Here is a 13,464-nt window from a genome sequence, read left to right on the forward strand (position 1 = left end):
AAACGATTCCGGGTCATGGCCATACGGTAAAGTGGGGTGCTGTACAGAACATCTGTACTCCTAATTTCTGGCTTTTTTACTATGCCCATATGAAACACCAGACCCCAAAACGTCATCATCTCTACTGCATCTACAGGGGTCCACCTAGCAAATGATGACGTGGGGTTTTGAGCAATAAACTGCTGGGCATATAAATTAGTTTGGTCCACCATTAAATTTATAAAATCATCAGAGAAAAATAATTTGAAAAAAAGTCAATTTCTCTGAGACCTGTTGAATCAAATTGGATTCCTGGGATGGCCAAAAACTCAGGAACTTGGGGCTCAAAATTGTCTGGTGGTGGGGTCCATACGAGATCAATTATTGGGGGGGGGTCTCAGCTGCTCTACGGGGGCGTCTTTGAGGGGGTCCCTCATCACTAGAGGAGGAAGAGGAGCTTAAGATGAATCCTTCAAATTCCCCGCTTGCCTCACTGGCTGTGTCAGAGTCAGAGGCAAGCATGGCATATGCCTCCTCCGCTGAATACATTCTTCTGCATGACTGGGATGACATTTGGGATGACATTTGGGATGCCATTTGGGATGCCATTTTTATTTTTGTGTTTCTGGTAGTGAAATGTTTCAACACGTGTATAGTGTAGGGGGGGTACAAACTTTATTTCAATGTAGTATGTAGTGTGTAGTGTGTATGTAGTGCAGAAAAAAAAAAAAAAGGTCCTGCACCAAAAATTGAGCACAGATGATCAGTGATGCGACACTGATTACCAGTGAGGGGCAGCAGGTGCACAACCTTTGGTGCAACTGGCAGGTATATATAAAAAAAAAAAAACCTGCACCCCCAAAAAGTTGCTGATCAGCACAGATATACTGATCAGCACAAAAGGGGGGGGGTAGCAGACACAAAATATAGCACTCTCTATCACTCTCTGTCACTATCTCTCTCTATCTATCTCTCTCTATCTATCTCTCTATCTCTCACTATCTATCACTCTATGACACTGCAGCAGCAGCACTGACAGTTATATATATAAAAAAAAACCTGCAGCCCCAAAAAGGGGGGGTAGCAGACACAAAATATAGCACTCTCTATCACTATCTCTCTATCTCTCACTATCTATCACTATCACTATCTATCACTATCTATCACTATCTATCACTATCTATCACTATCTATCACTATCTATCACTATCTATCACTATCTATCACTATCTATCACTATCTATCACTATCTATCACTCTATGATACTGAAGCAGCAGCACTGACAGTTATATATATAAAAAAAAAAACTGCAGCCCCAAAAAGGGGGGGTAGCAGACACAAAATATAGCACTCTCTATCACTATCTCTCTATCTCTCACTATCTATCACTATCTATCACTCTATGACACTGCAGCAGCAGCAGCACTGACAGTTATATATATATAAAAAAAAACCTGCAGCCCCAAAAAGGGGGGGTAGCAGACACAAAATATAGCGCTCTCTATCACTATCTCTCTATCTCTCTCTATCTCTCACTATCTCTCACTATCTCTCACTATCTCTCACTATCTATCACTATCTATCACTATCTATCACTATCTATCACTATCTATCACTATCTATCACTCTATAACACTGCAGCAGCAGCACTGACAGTTATATATATATAAAAAAAAAACCTGCACCCCCAAAAAGGGGGGGTAGCAGACACAAAATATAGCACTCTCTGTCACTATCTCTCTCTATCTCTCTCTATCTCTATCTCTCTATCACACTGCAGCAGCAGCAGGAAGTCACAAGAAGTCAGATCCAGGAAGCATCCAGCACGCTACAAGCAGTGATCAGGTGATCAGGTAAGGTATTTGCAAGGATCAGGTAAGTATTTGCAAGGATCAGGTCAGTATCACGGCAGATAGGCACGGTGACCGCTCTGCACGCAATTCCAGACCGGAATGGCGTCTGCAGCGCAGTCACCGTTAGTTTAAATGTCGCGCCTTGGCTGTGATTGGTCCGTGGGTCCCACGGACCAATCACAGCCTTGGGGGCAGGTGGGGTGAGGTGTCGTCGTCACCGATGACCCCCTCATGTCCCCTGACGCCCGGCGGTGATTGACACCTGTGTTACCGAGCGTCTGATTCGCTGGTAACACAGGAAAACGCTGTGAATGGCTGTTCACACTGAACAGCCAATCACAGCGATCGCCGACGGGGGGGCGGCATCGCAGCCCCCCCTGGGCATGCAGGGACATGTCTGCTGTCAGGGACAGCAGACATCGTCCCTCTGTCACTGCGTCTCTAGACGCAGTGACAGTTACAAGTCATGACGTACATTTATGCCATGTGTCGGGAAGTACATCCCGACCATGACGTAAATGTACGTCAAATGTCGGGAAGGGGTTAATGTCACCCCCAGTGTCAACAATACAAGGAAAGAAAATAGAGGTTTTTGTTAGTCGGATGGAGTTTTGGGCTCCTCCCAGAGAAACAAATCCTGGCGCTCAATCAATAGTGGTTAATTCGATTATCAAAAGACTTTTGGAGGAAAAATAATTTCCAATTAGCTGCAGCGGGTATCAGATGAGGTCACCCAAGCTCATCAAAAAAAGACAGAAATTGCAACAAAGTGATACTAAGCGCTGCTAATTGAAATAAATGTATCTGCTGAGTGAATAAGATTGGACACACTGCTTGGATTTATAGCAAATTCTTTATAAAGGTAAAAAAAGGGGGATAAATAATCAATCACATACATAATAATAACAATGATTATCATTAATACAATGCAACAATAACAATTATAATAAAAAAAGGTACATAATAATATATATTGAGTAAAACAGAATATAGTATTCTGAGTATGAGGTCTCCAGTAGTTTCAGAAATATTATACGTATTGATAACATAAGGCTTTATGCATAACAGTTCGTGTTCCACACAGTTATAAGTAATGGGAAATGGTGGACTACCAATAATAAAAACGAGCCAGTCCTTTTAGCATGTAATGAACAGGCAAGTAACTTTTGGAGGCAGTTAGGGGCCAGGCACGCATTAGTAGTGTTGTTAGGGAGCAAAAAAGATGGGCCCTTATTCTGATCGGTGCGTACTTTCCCGAATTCTTTCGGATCGCGTTTTTTAGCCGTCTGCGCATGCGTGGGGAACGCTATGCGCATGTGCCACGTATGGTCTCCGTACTTGTTCTCACTAATACCGTACAGAAATGTGCACCGCAATCATTCGGCCAATATGGGTGTGTTATGGGCGTCATGCGGAATGACACAGGGGCGTAGTTTCAAAGTGGGCTAAACTGGGCGGAAACATGGGCGGACACGGGGGAGTACACATATTTGGGTAGGCGTGCATTCGGACAGCACGCCGAATGCACGCGAACAAAAAGGGTAGAAATGTGCGGTGTCCAAAAGGCTTGTATTGCTTTGCGGACACCACTTGGTCATGCGCTAGGCAATCGGAACGCCAAATCAGGACGGACGCAACACAACCAATGTCAGCTGAACCCAATACAATCACCTACTTTACTCATTACTTGTTAATGACACGCTTCTCACTGCTACAATTGGAAGCATTGCAGCTTAAAGGGAACATTACATGCTGCACTTGTCACACACTTTTACACAGCAAATAATCAACACAACTTAATATTAATAATACTAATACACATGTCACTTCTGCGTGTATCAATTAATACAGACATTTGTGGGGCCCAAATAACATTTATTAAAGAAGCTTTGCCAAAAATGTCAAAAACATCACAAAACAAATGGTACCATAACAGGAATAAAAGTAAATAATATATAATAAATAGCCACAGCAGAATCATTAGGAACACATCAGGTGGCTTCACAACAAAAGTACAGCACCAACACTTCAAGTACAGCACACAGTAATGGTAGCCGAAACAGGGCAACAGGGGAACCAAACATGACATTTGAACCGCGGGCAAATGTGGTGACCCTCGGCACGGATTTTGACACAGGAACCTGACACACACAGCTCAATGGAAGATTTGGGAAGACATAACGGTGGAGATTAATGGGGACACAAGTTCATTTGCGGGCACGTTTGCCCCTGGCAGGCTCCTTGCCATGTGCAGCAGCTCTTCGGCCTCGCCCACGGCCACAGTCAGATGGTGGGTCACGTGGAGCACATGCTGGGGAGGGGGTGGATGTTCTTCCCCCTCTGGCAGCAGGGAGTGATGATGTTGGTAAAGCACCAGAAGCGGGTGACATTAGGACCCTATTGGTGGTAACTAGCTCCACCATAAGTTAATTATGGCGGAGGAGGAGTTCATTTTGCCGCAGGGCTTGATCAGCCAGCACCTGCAGGCTAGCAGCAATAGCTTGCTGGCTGTCACTCATAGCTTGCTGGCTGGCACTCATAGCCTGCAGGCTCGCAGCAATACTCTGCTGGCTGGTGGTCAAACCCTGCAGCACCTCCTCGGCCCTACGCACCCGCTCGAATGCCGAGTCTCCCTGCTGCACAATACTGTCTAGCACACGGCCCCACGTGGACAATTCAGCCGCGGACATTTCCGGCTGCTGCTGCACGGGCCTGCTACTGGGGCCAGGTGGCACAGACTCCACAACCTCCTCAAGAGAATCTGGACCAAGCGGTGGGGATGCTGTTGAACGAGAAATTACCAATTACCACACATTCCATGCCAAATTCAAAACATCTACTTCTGGCCTGGCAAATAATTACCTTCAAGCATAGAAGCCATCACTTCCGCTGGGGACTCGCTGTCTATGGTGCTCACCCCCCGGTCCTCCTCCACTGCAATGCAGCACTGGGCCATCTCTGCCAGGGGGGTGAGCTTCAGCTTGCCAGGCATGGGGCCAGCCCCAGAGGTGTGGCTGTGTTGCCACCGCTCGGTCAATTTCTTCTTGAGGTTGCCTTTGAAGTCGTGCCACCTGCAATCAAAGTGTACATATTAATACATGTAACTCCTCATGTTTGCTGTAGCACCCATTGCAATCTGAAACATAATACAACATGTGCCTACTGACACCAAACTTACATTATATTCATTTTTAAAACCAACCCTTAGAAGATACAACAACAGTCACCCTCCATTAACTATCAATTCAATGTCATGGCCAACATGTCTGTGGCTCCAAGCAACGTGAACACCCATTGACCAACTCCATCTAATATTGAATGTAAACATTACTGGACTTGTACTGCTCAAATGTAACACACATGTACTTGCCTCTTCTTAACGTGCTCCACCTCACGAACTTGTGGAGCCACTGCATTAATCTCCGCCATTATCTCCTCCCAGATCTTCCATCTCCTTGTGTGTGTCAACTTTACCGCTGGGCACTCTATTAAATCACGTGCCCGGGTCACCAGGATGTCAAGCTCCTGCAGTTCATATGCCATGTTTATTGTGGTTGGTTCCTCTGTTGCCCGACTGCGGCCACGGGCACGGCCACGGCCACCGGTTGCTGTACTTGAAGTGCTGGGCTGGCTACTCTGTTGGGAAGCCACCTGCTGTGTTCCCAATGATTCTGCTGATGCTGAGGATGGGCCAGCTGCTGATGGGCCTGATGTTGATGGCCCATCTGGCTGCTCTGGGTTGAGGGGGACATAGGTGGTGTTGGCTTCCATGCGGGACAAGAGATTCTGCACCACCTGTTCTTCCTCTGACTCTGAGCCAGCCATGTTTGCAACAACGGTTTGCCTTTCTAGGACAACTTTAAATACTATTTCTGTAATTGGCGTTAATCAGCTGCAACCTGCGTTCCGTACGGCCGCGTTCCGTACGCCAGCGTCAACCGTGCGGCGCATACGGGACGCCCCTTGGTGTTGAAAAATATTTCTCAAAAACCTGGCAAACTGAGTAAGTCTGATTTAGTAGCTAAATGCAGATTCCAACACCAATGACAAAATAAAACTGAGGTCACACATGAAATGTATATTTGAATGTACATCTGTACTGTGCACTTGTTTGGTATGTAGTACAACTGACACTACCCATTCCATATGTCAATCCAGTCCACCACTTAGCCACAAGTAATCAGTGCTAGCATCCAAATCACATGTGAAAGCACTCCAAATTCAGGCTGGATGCTAGCTACTTTTCATTCCACCTCTGTAGTAGGGGCCAGTAGAAGGTAAGTGTACACATGGCAGCATGGCCTAATTTTTGTAAAAGGTCTGCTACTTTTTGCTATGTTTCTGCTGCATAGCTTTCATTATAAAATAGCTGTTTAGAACCTTGTGGAGTTAGGTGTAAGTGTCTAGTGATGCAGACTATTTCACCTGGTGCTTCTACCCATGTTTGGTGGATGGTATAGATTATATATAATGTGTTTCCATCTTATTTTACACTGTCTGTTTAGGATGGGTGTGCGATGCAATGGGTTAGCCGTCTGTTCTGGCGCATACACGCTGTTAGTGTAAAAATTAACAATAAAGTTAATACCAAATATCACTCTGATCAACCAATGACAGCACATGATTGTTTGATTTGTGCCATTGCTAAGATGGCGGCCTATGGGAGAGCAGCCCCATTCTCACCCGCGGAGCTGCGAACTCTGGTCTCCATTATGGAGACCAGGCTGGGGTGGGCGGGCCCCTTTATTACCAACCGCCAGAAACGCAATGGCTATGCGGTGGCCCACCGCCGTATATTCGCACGCACCCAGGTGCGGCGGACCATCGCTCAGCTGGAGCGGCGGTGGTCCGGCCTCAGGCGCAGGGAGCCAGAGAGGCTGCAAGAAATAAGGGCCAGCATTGCTAGATGTGAGTATTTCAATAGTAAATGGGGATTTGGACATGATTGCTTACCTGACATTATTTAATCCACTAAGGTCACCAGCCTGATCATGAGTTAAACATGGCATACAATATATGAGTGCTACTTCCTGTTTGACACCCTGTAATGGTGATAAAATATGTCATGGAGTAGGATTAATGTTTGTGATGCTTACAATGGCCCAAATGTCACAGCATACCTGCCATGTTACAGGCTGTGTTTTGTAAAGGCCACTAAGGAGCTGTTTGCCTGTACAATTCTCTGTACTTCTAACCTTTGCATTTATAGCTTGATAAGGCTTAATAGTAATTAGCACTAATTGCCACTTTTTTGATTTTTCCCATACACAGCACGTGATCGCGCAAGACAGGCCCGGGAGGAGGCAGAGGTGGCCCTGGAGGACCTGTCGCAGGAAGGGAGCCCGGAGGAGGGGGCCCAGGAAATGGAGGAGGAGGCAGCGGTGGCCCTGGAGGACCAGCCGCAGGAAGGGAGGCCGGAGGAGGGGCCCCAAGAAGTTGAGGATGAGGAGGGGTGGGCTGTGGAGGCGCTGCCACCCGAGGAGGACATCATCCAAGGTGAGGCCGAGGTGGGAGCATTGGAGGCCCCTGAGGAGGAGGTGGAGGCCTGTGAGGTCGTCCAGGTGGCCGGAATTGGTATGTATACATAAGGATTAATTTATCCGTTTGGCATTTACTATTTGCTATGTAGCACTGGTGATTCAATTGATTTTTACAATACTATAAAGTGACAAAACAAACGGGATAGCAACAGACACACTTTGGGGTTAGATAGGGTGGGCAAACCATCCCTTTCAGCCAGGACACATATTAATGACACAGGTTGTGAGGATGTCTTTCATATCGATTTTAAGTGCCACTGAACCTGTGTAGTTAATCTGTATCCTGGAAGAAAGGGATGACTTGCTAATGTAAGTGTTTCATGTCCCTGCTGCTTGCATACAATCTGTAGCCTCATAGCAGGGCCGAAACTAGGGTTTCCGGCGCCCGGGGCAAGGCAGTCTTTTGGTGCCCCCCCCCCACCCTAGTGATGCTGCGCGCCGGAGGCGCGCCGAAATTTTCGGGGGGGGGCGTGGCCTAATTTGGGGGCGTGGCCTATAATCGCTGCTCCCCCGCGAGGCCACGCCCCCATTTTGCCGCTATGGGGGCATGACCCAGAGGCTCTGTGAGCCTCTAGCCATGCCCCCAGCCCCCATGCCCCCAGCCACACCGTAATGCCCATTACATACTATACAACACTGCAATGCCCATTACATACTATATAACACTACGCAATGCCCATGACATACTATATAACACCGCAATGCCCATTACAAATAAATACTCCGTAATGCCCATGTCATACTTTATAACACTAAGCAATGCCCATGTCATACTATATAACACGACGCAATGCCCATGACATACTGTATAACACACCATACACATTTGACACATAAGTGCCACTTACCTATATGCTCAATGCCAGGGGCTTCATGCCGATGCCAAGGTGGACTGAATTTGCTTGTTGCCGAGGGGGATAGATCTGTGCCTCTGTGCTCGTTGCCGAGGGGGATAGATCTGTGCCTCTGCTCGTTGCCAAGGGGGATAGATATGTGCCAGTGTGCTCGTTGCCGAGGGGGATTGATCTGTGCCTCTGTGCTCGTTGCCGAGGGGGATTGATCTGTGCCTCTGTGCTCGTTGCCGAGGGGGATAGATCTGTGCCTCTGTGCTCGTTGCCGAGGGGGATTGATCTGTGCCAGTGTGCTCGTTGCCGAGGGGGATTGATCTGTGCCAGTGTGCTCGTTGCCAAGGGGGATAGAATGCCAGTGTGCTCGTTGCCAAGGGGGATAGAATGCCAGTGTGCTCGTTGCCAAGGGGGATAGAACCCCCCCTCCCCCGCCTGCGGGAGGCAGACAGGCAGGCAGGCTTGTCAGTGTGCCTGTGCCTGCCTGCCCGTCCCCTCACGTCTCCCCCGCTGTATTCGCTGGAGAGACGTGCTGCTGCTGTGCTGTATGATTTTAACATTTCTAACTCCCGCTGCTGGACCGCTAGCCAATGGCCGTTCGCGGTCCAGCAGCCAATCAACTGGTGGCTGCTGGACCGCGAGCGGCCATTGGCTAGCGGTCCAGCAGCATATGCAATACCGCAGCAGCACGTCTCTCCCGCATACACAGCGGGGGAGACGTGAGGGGACGGGAGCAGGGCAGCCAGCGGGGGAGCGGGGAGACGAGGGGGCGGCGGCGGGCGGCCATCTTTGATGTGGCAGCGGCTGCGGCGCTAGCTCCCCGCTGCTGCCGCTGGTCACACCAGCGTCCCCCTGCCTCCAGCGCCCCCTGCCTCCAGCGCCCGGTGCGCGTGCCCCCCCAGCCCCCCCCTAGTTACGGCCCTGCTCATATAGGTGAGTAGAGTTTACTGGTGAATGATCTTTGTAAACTAGATTCAGTATGGCATAAATGGAGTATGGACAGGCGTGGCTTAGACTGGAGTAACAAGTGGTCAGTGCCCCTGGGCCCTCCTCTAGCTAACCACCCCCTGCGGTCTGCATGTATGTTTTGCACCATAATTGTGTGTGGATTTGGTCTTAGTAATGCTTTTGAGCATGGGAGTGGGTTAGTGCTGCAGCTTACCCTAACTGGCATTCTGACAATGATTTCTGGAGCAGACCATCAGCAGGCAAGCCATGCTTGATTGCACAAATGTACTGAGCATTCCTGAGAGTTGTGTAACTCCCCTGCCAGGCTCCATCATATAAGAGACACTGAACTTTGTTTGCCGAATTGTGATTGGTGCAGCGCGTGACATGCTTCTCAGAGCTTAGTCATGGGTGGGTTTGGATTGAGAAGGAGCAGTATGACTGTGAGGTGTTCGACAGAGTAAAGGGTAGAGGGCCAAAATCAGGCTTTCCATGTAGTATGTATGCATGTATGTATAGGTGTATGTCTCATATATATAGTTATATATGTGTGTATATGTGTATATATATATATATATATATATATATATATATATATATTGTGGGGTTTTAGCATCAAACGGGTAGGCACAGGTGAGGATTTGGCACAGACTTAGACAGTGACATCACGGCTTGGGTCCAAAACAGGGCTTGCCTGAGTTTTATTGCAGCACTCAGAGCAAGAAACTAACAACAGCCTTTACACTTCAGGCAAAACAGAAAACAAAAACCTGCTCGTCTGAGCTCTAACTAAACAGAATAAACGTCCCTCTCTATACCAGGGCCACACTATGTGACACTGGACACACACAGCAGATATAGATCAAGTAATGCAGTACTTACAGCCTTGTCTCTCTCTAGCAGCAGCTTACTGCCTCCAACACCCAGGGAGAGAGAGAGAGCTCTAAGGAGAGGGCTGACTCCTTTTTAAAGAATCAGGTGTTCTCCTGATTACCAGCCCAGGACAGAACACCCTTTGTAAGCCGGAGCTTACCACACAGATTGAAATAGCCTGCAGTCTATATGCCATAAGACAGGATTCTAGGGGAAAAGTACCTGCCGTCTATGACTTTCCCTGCCACTGTCTTACATACCCTCCCCCTCTGTTCGAACCTGTGGGGTCGGACACTGTCTGCCAACTGGCAGTATGTTCGGGATAGGGCATCGGCATTACCCTGAAGCCTTCCTGCTCTGTGTTCCACTGTAAATTTGAAATTTTGCAAATTGAGAAACCATCTCATGACCCTTGCATTTCTCTCTTTGGCTTGGTACATCCATGTAAGTGGGGAGTGGTCAGTGATTAATCTAAAGGAGCGTCCTAAGAGATAGTACTTTAGGGATTCAAGGGCCCACTTGATTGCTAAGCACTCCCGCTCGACTATACTGTAGTTTCTCTCCGTAGGTGTGAGCTTCCTGCTCAAATATGTTACCGGGTGTTCCTCTCCACCAACTTCTTGGGAGAGGACAGCACCTAGTCCCACATCAGAAGCATCAGTCTGTACGACAAACTCTTTTTTAAAATCTGGAGTGATCAGGACTGGTTGATTACAAAGGGCCACTTTTAATTCTTGGAATGCCCTTTCAGCCTCTGGGTTCCAGCTGACCATAACTGCCCTACCTCCTTTGGTAAGATCGGTTAGGGGCGCTGCCATGGTTGCAAACTGGGGAATGAACCTACGTTAATACCCCAGAATTCCCAAAAAAGCCCTGACTTGTTTTTTTGTCGAAGGACGAGGCCAGTCTTGGATAGCCTCCACTTTATTTATTTGTGGCTTTATTATACCTCTCCCGATAACATACCCCAGGTAACGTTTTTGGACCTCCCCAGATATGGCCTGTCTACGCGCTTCTGGTACTCTATAGGGTTTTAAGCGTACCCGAACTCCAGGTTCGGTGACAATGTCATGTTTTATGGCTGTGGTGCGCCCTGGAAGTTCTGAGAACACATCATAATTCCTTTGTACTAACTCTTTAGTTTCCTGCTTCTGGGATTTGGACAGGGTCTCTGACACCCGCACCTCTGGGCTATCACTAGAGGGGGCACTTACAGCTGTCAGAGTCTCTCTGTCTTTCCAGGGTTTAATTAAGTTCACATGGTACAACTGTTCTGGCTTCCGTTTACCTGGTTGATACACTTTATAATTTACACTTCCCACTTTTTTATCTACCCGATACAGTAGATCCTGGTTAATGGCCATATATGGGAACTCTTTGTCAGCATTGGGGTATTGGGGCTCACCATTTATGACTTTAGGATTTTCCCTAGCTCTTAATAAGGTGGGATCTCTAAGTTGAGCAGTCCCAAAATTATCACGTGACATCTCTAGCTCAGGCATGTCACACGCTTCTTCCTGCTCCTCAGCTTCACCTGCAAGAACAGCTAGGGGAAAACTGTCAGATTCAATAGTGGTCACCCCTACCGTTTGAACCTCAGTATCCTGATCAAAAGGCTCAGGACAAATCACAGGGCACACATTCTCATTATTAACATCATTTCTAGTGCAGTGTACATTCTTTTTCCACAAGTCCCAGAACAATGGGAAGTCTCTTCCCAGGATCACACTATGCATCAGGGTCTCTACCACGCCCACTTCATGGGACACAGTTCCACAAGTACTCTTTAGCTGGACTAAAGCTGTGGGATACTCCTTGGTGTCCCCATGTATGCACAAGACCCCTATGTAACGTCCTGTGAGTGTCCCAGGGTCTACCAAGCTGGCATGGATGAGTGTAACTAAACTCCCAGAGTCCAGTAGAGCCCTCCCGGGATAACCATCCACCTTTACATGACATATTTGCTGTCCAGTTTCTGACACAGTCTCAGCAGAGAAAACAGAACGTGCATATAAAGAGCTTCGCCAGGCTGTATCACACTCCATTGGCTCAGAAGTAAGGGGGCAATTGGCAGCAATATGCCCAGGTCCATGACAACGCCAACACTGTATGCGGCCCCAGTCTTTTTGCGACCCAGGTTTGGACCCCACTGTCCCTTGGGAACGCCTCTCCACTGTTTGTTCCCCACCTAGGCCACCTCCCTTTACAACATTATTCACCCCTCTAGTAAACGGAACAGTCTTACCAGATGATCCGGCCGCTTTGCTGTTCTTGAGGGTGGAATGTCCAGGAGGCACTTCTTGGAGTAGATTTTCAGTAGCTCTGTACCTCTCAACCAAGTTGACAAGCCCCTCGGCATCATTAGGGTCGCCCTGACCGACCCAGCGCTGAACCTTTGGAGGTAAGGAACAACGATACTTGTCCAGCATGACTCTCTCCACGGTCTGCGCTGGTGTAGACTCCTCTGGCTGTAGCCATTTCCTTACCAGGTGGACCAGGTCATACATTTGGGACCGCGCAGGTAACTGTTCAGAAAAAGTCCAGTTATGCACCTTCCGGGCACGCACACTCATGTTTACGCCTAAGCGAGCAAGGATCTCTCCCTTGAGTTTCGCGTAGTCGTTAGCATCCTGCTCACTCAGAACAAAATACGCCTTTTGTGGTTCTCCAGTTAGAAAAGGTGCTACCACACCTGCCCATTGATCCACGGGTAACTGTTCACGCTCTGCTACACGTTCAAACACCGCAAGAAAGGCCTCTACATCATCCGTGAGAGTCATCTTTTGCAGAGATTTCTGTACTGCAGCCCGTGTGGTTGGAAGCAAGGGTTGGGGTGTTTGCACACTCTGCGCCACACTCTTAGCCACATTCTGTATTTGCTCTTGTAATTGCAGATTAATTTGCTGCTGTTCCTTTAAGGCTAGTCTGTTGGATTCAAGCAGCAAAACATTGGTTTCAGCCTGGGCACGCATGGCCTCCTCATGCACCTTTTGCTGACATGCGTTTGCCTGCACCAAGTGTTTTAAAAGGTCCTCCATTTTAACAGTCTCCTGTTGCAGTGTTACAGCAGCCTTTAGCCAGGACATGCAAGTATCAGTGCACTCCAGACACTCACTTGTGGCTGGTTGCCTTTAGCAACAACTTCCAGCTTGCTGTAGTAAAAGTCCTATAGTTCGATGTATGTCTCTTTAAGTGAGATGCCTGCTCGCATTCTCCACCATATGTGGGGTTTTAGCATCAAACGGGTAGGCACAGGTGAGGATTTGGCACAGACTTAGACAGTGACATCACGGCTTGGGTCCAAAACAGGGCTTGCCTGAGTTTTATTGCAGCACTCAGAGCAAGAAACTAACAACAGCCTTTACACTTCAGGCAAAACAGAAAACAAAAACCTGCTCGTCTGAGCTCTAACTAAACAGAATAAA

Source organism: Crinia signifera, chromosome 2, assembly GCF_055691185.1.
Source record: "Crinia signifera chromosome 2, ASM5569118v1, whole genome shotgun sequence".
Lineage (NCBI taxonomy): Eukaryota > Metazoa > Chordata > Amphibia > Anura > Myobatrachidae > Crinia > Crinia signifera.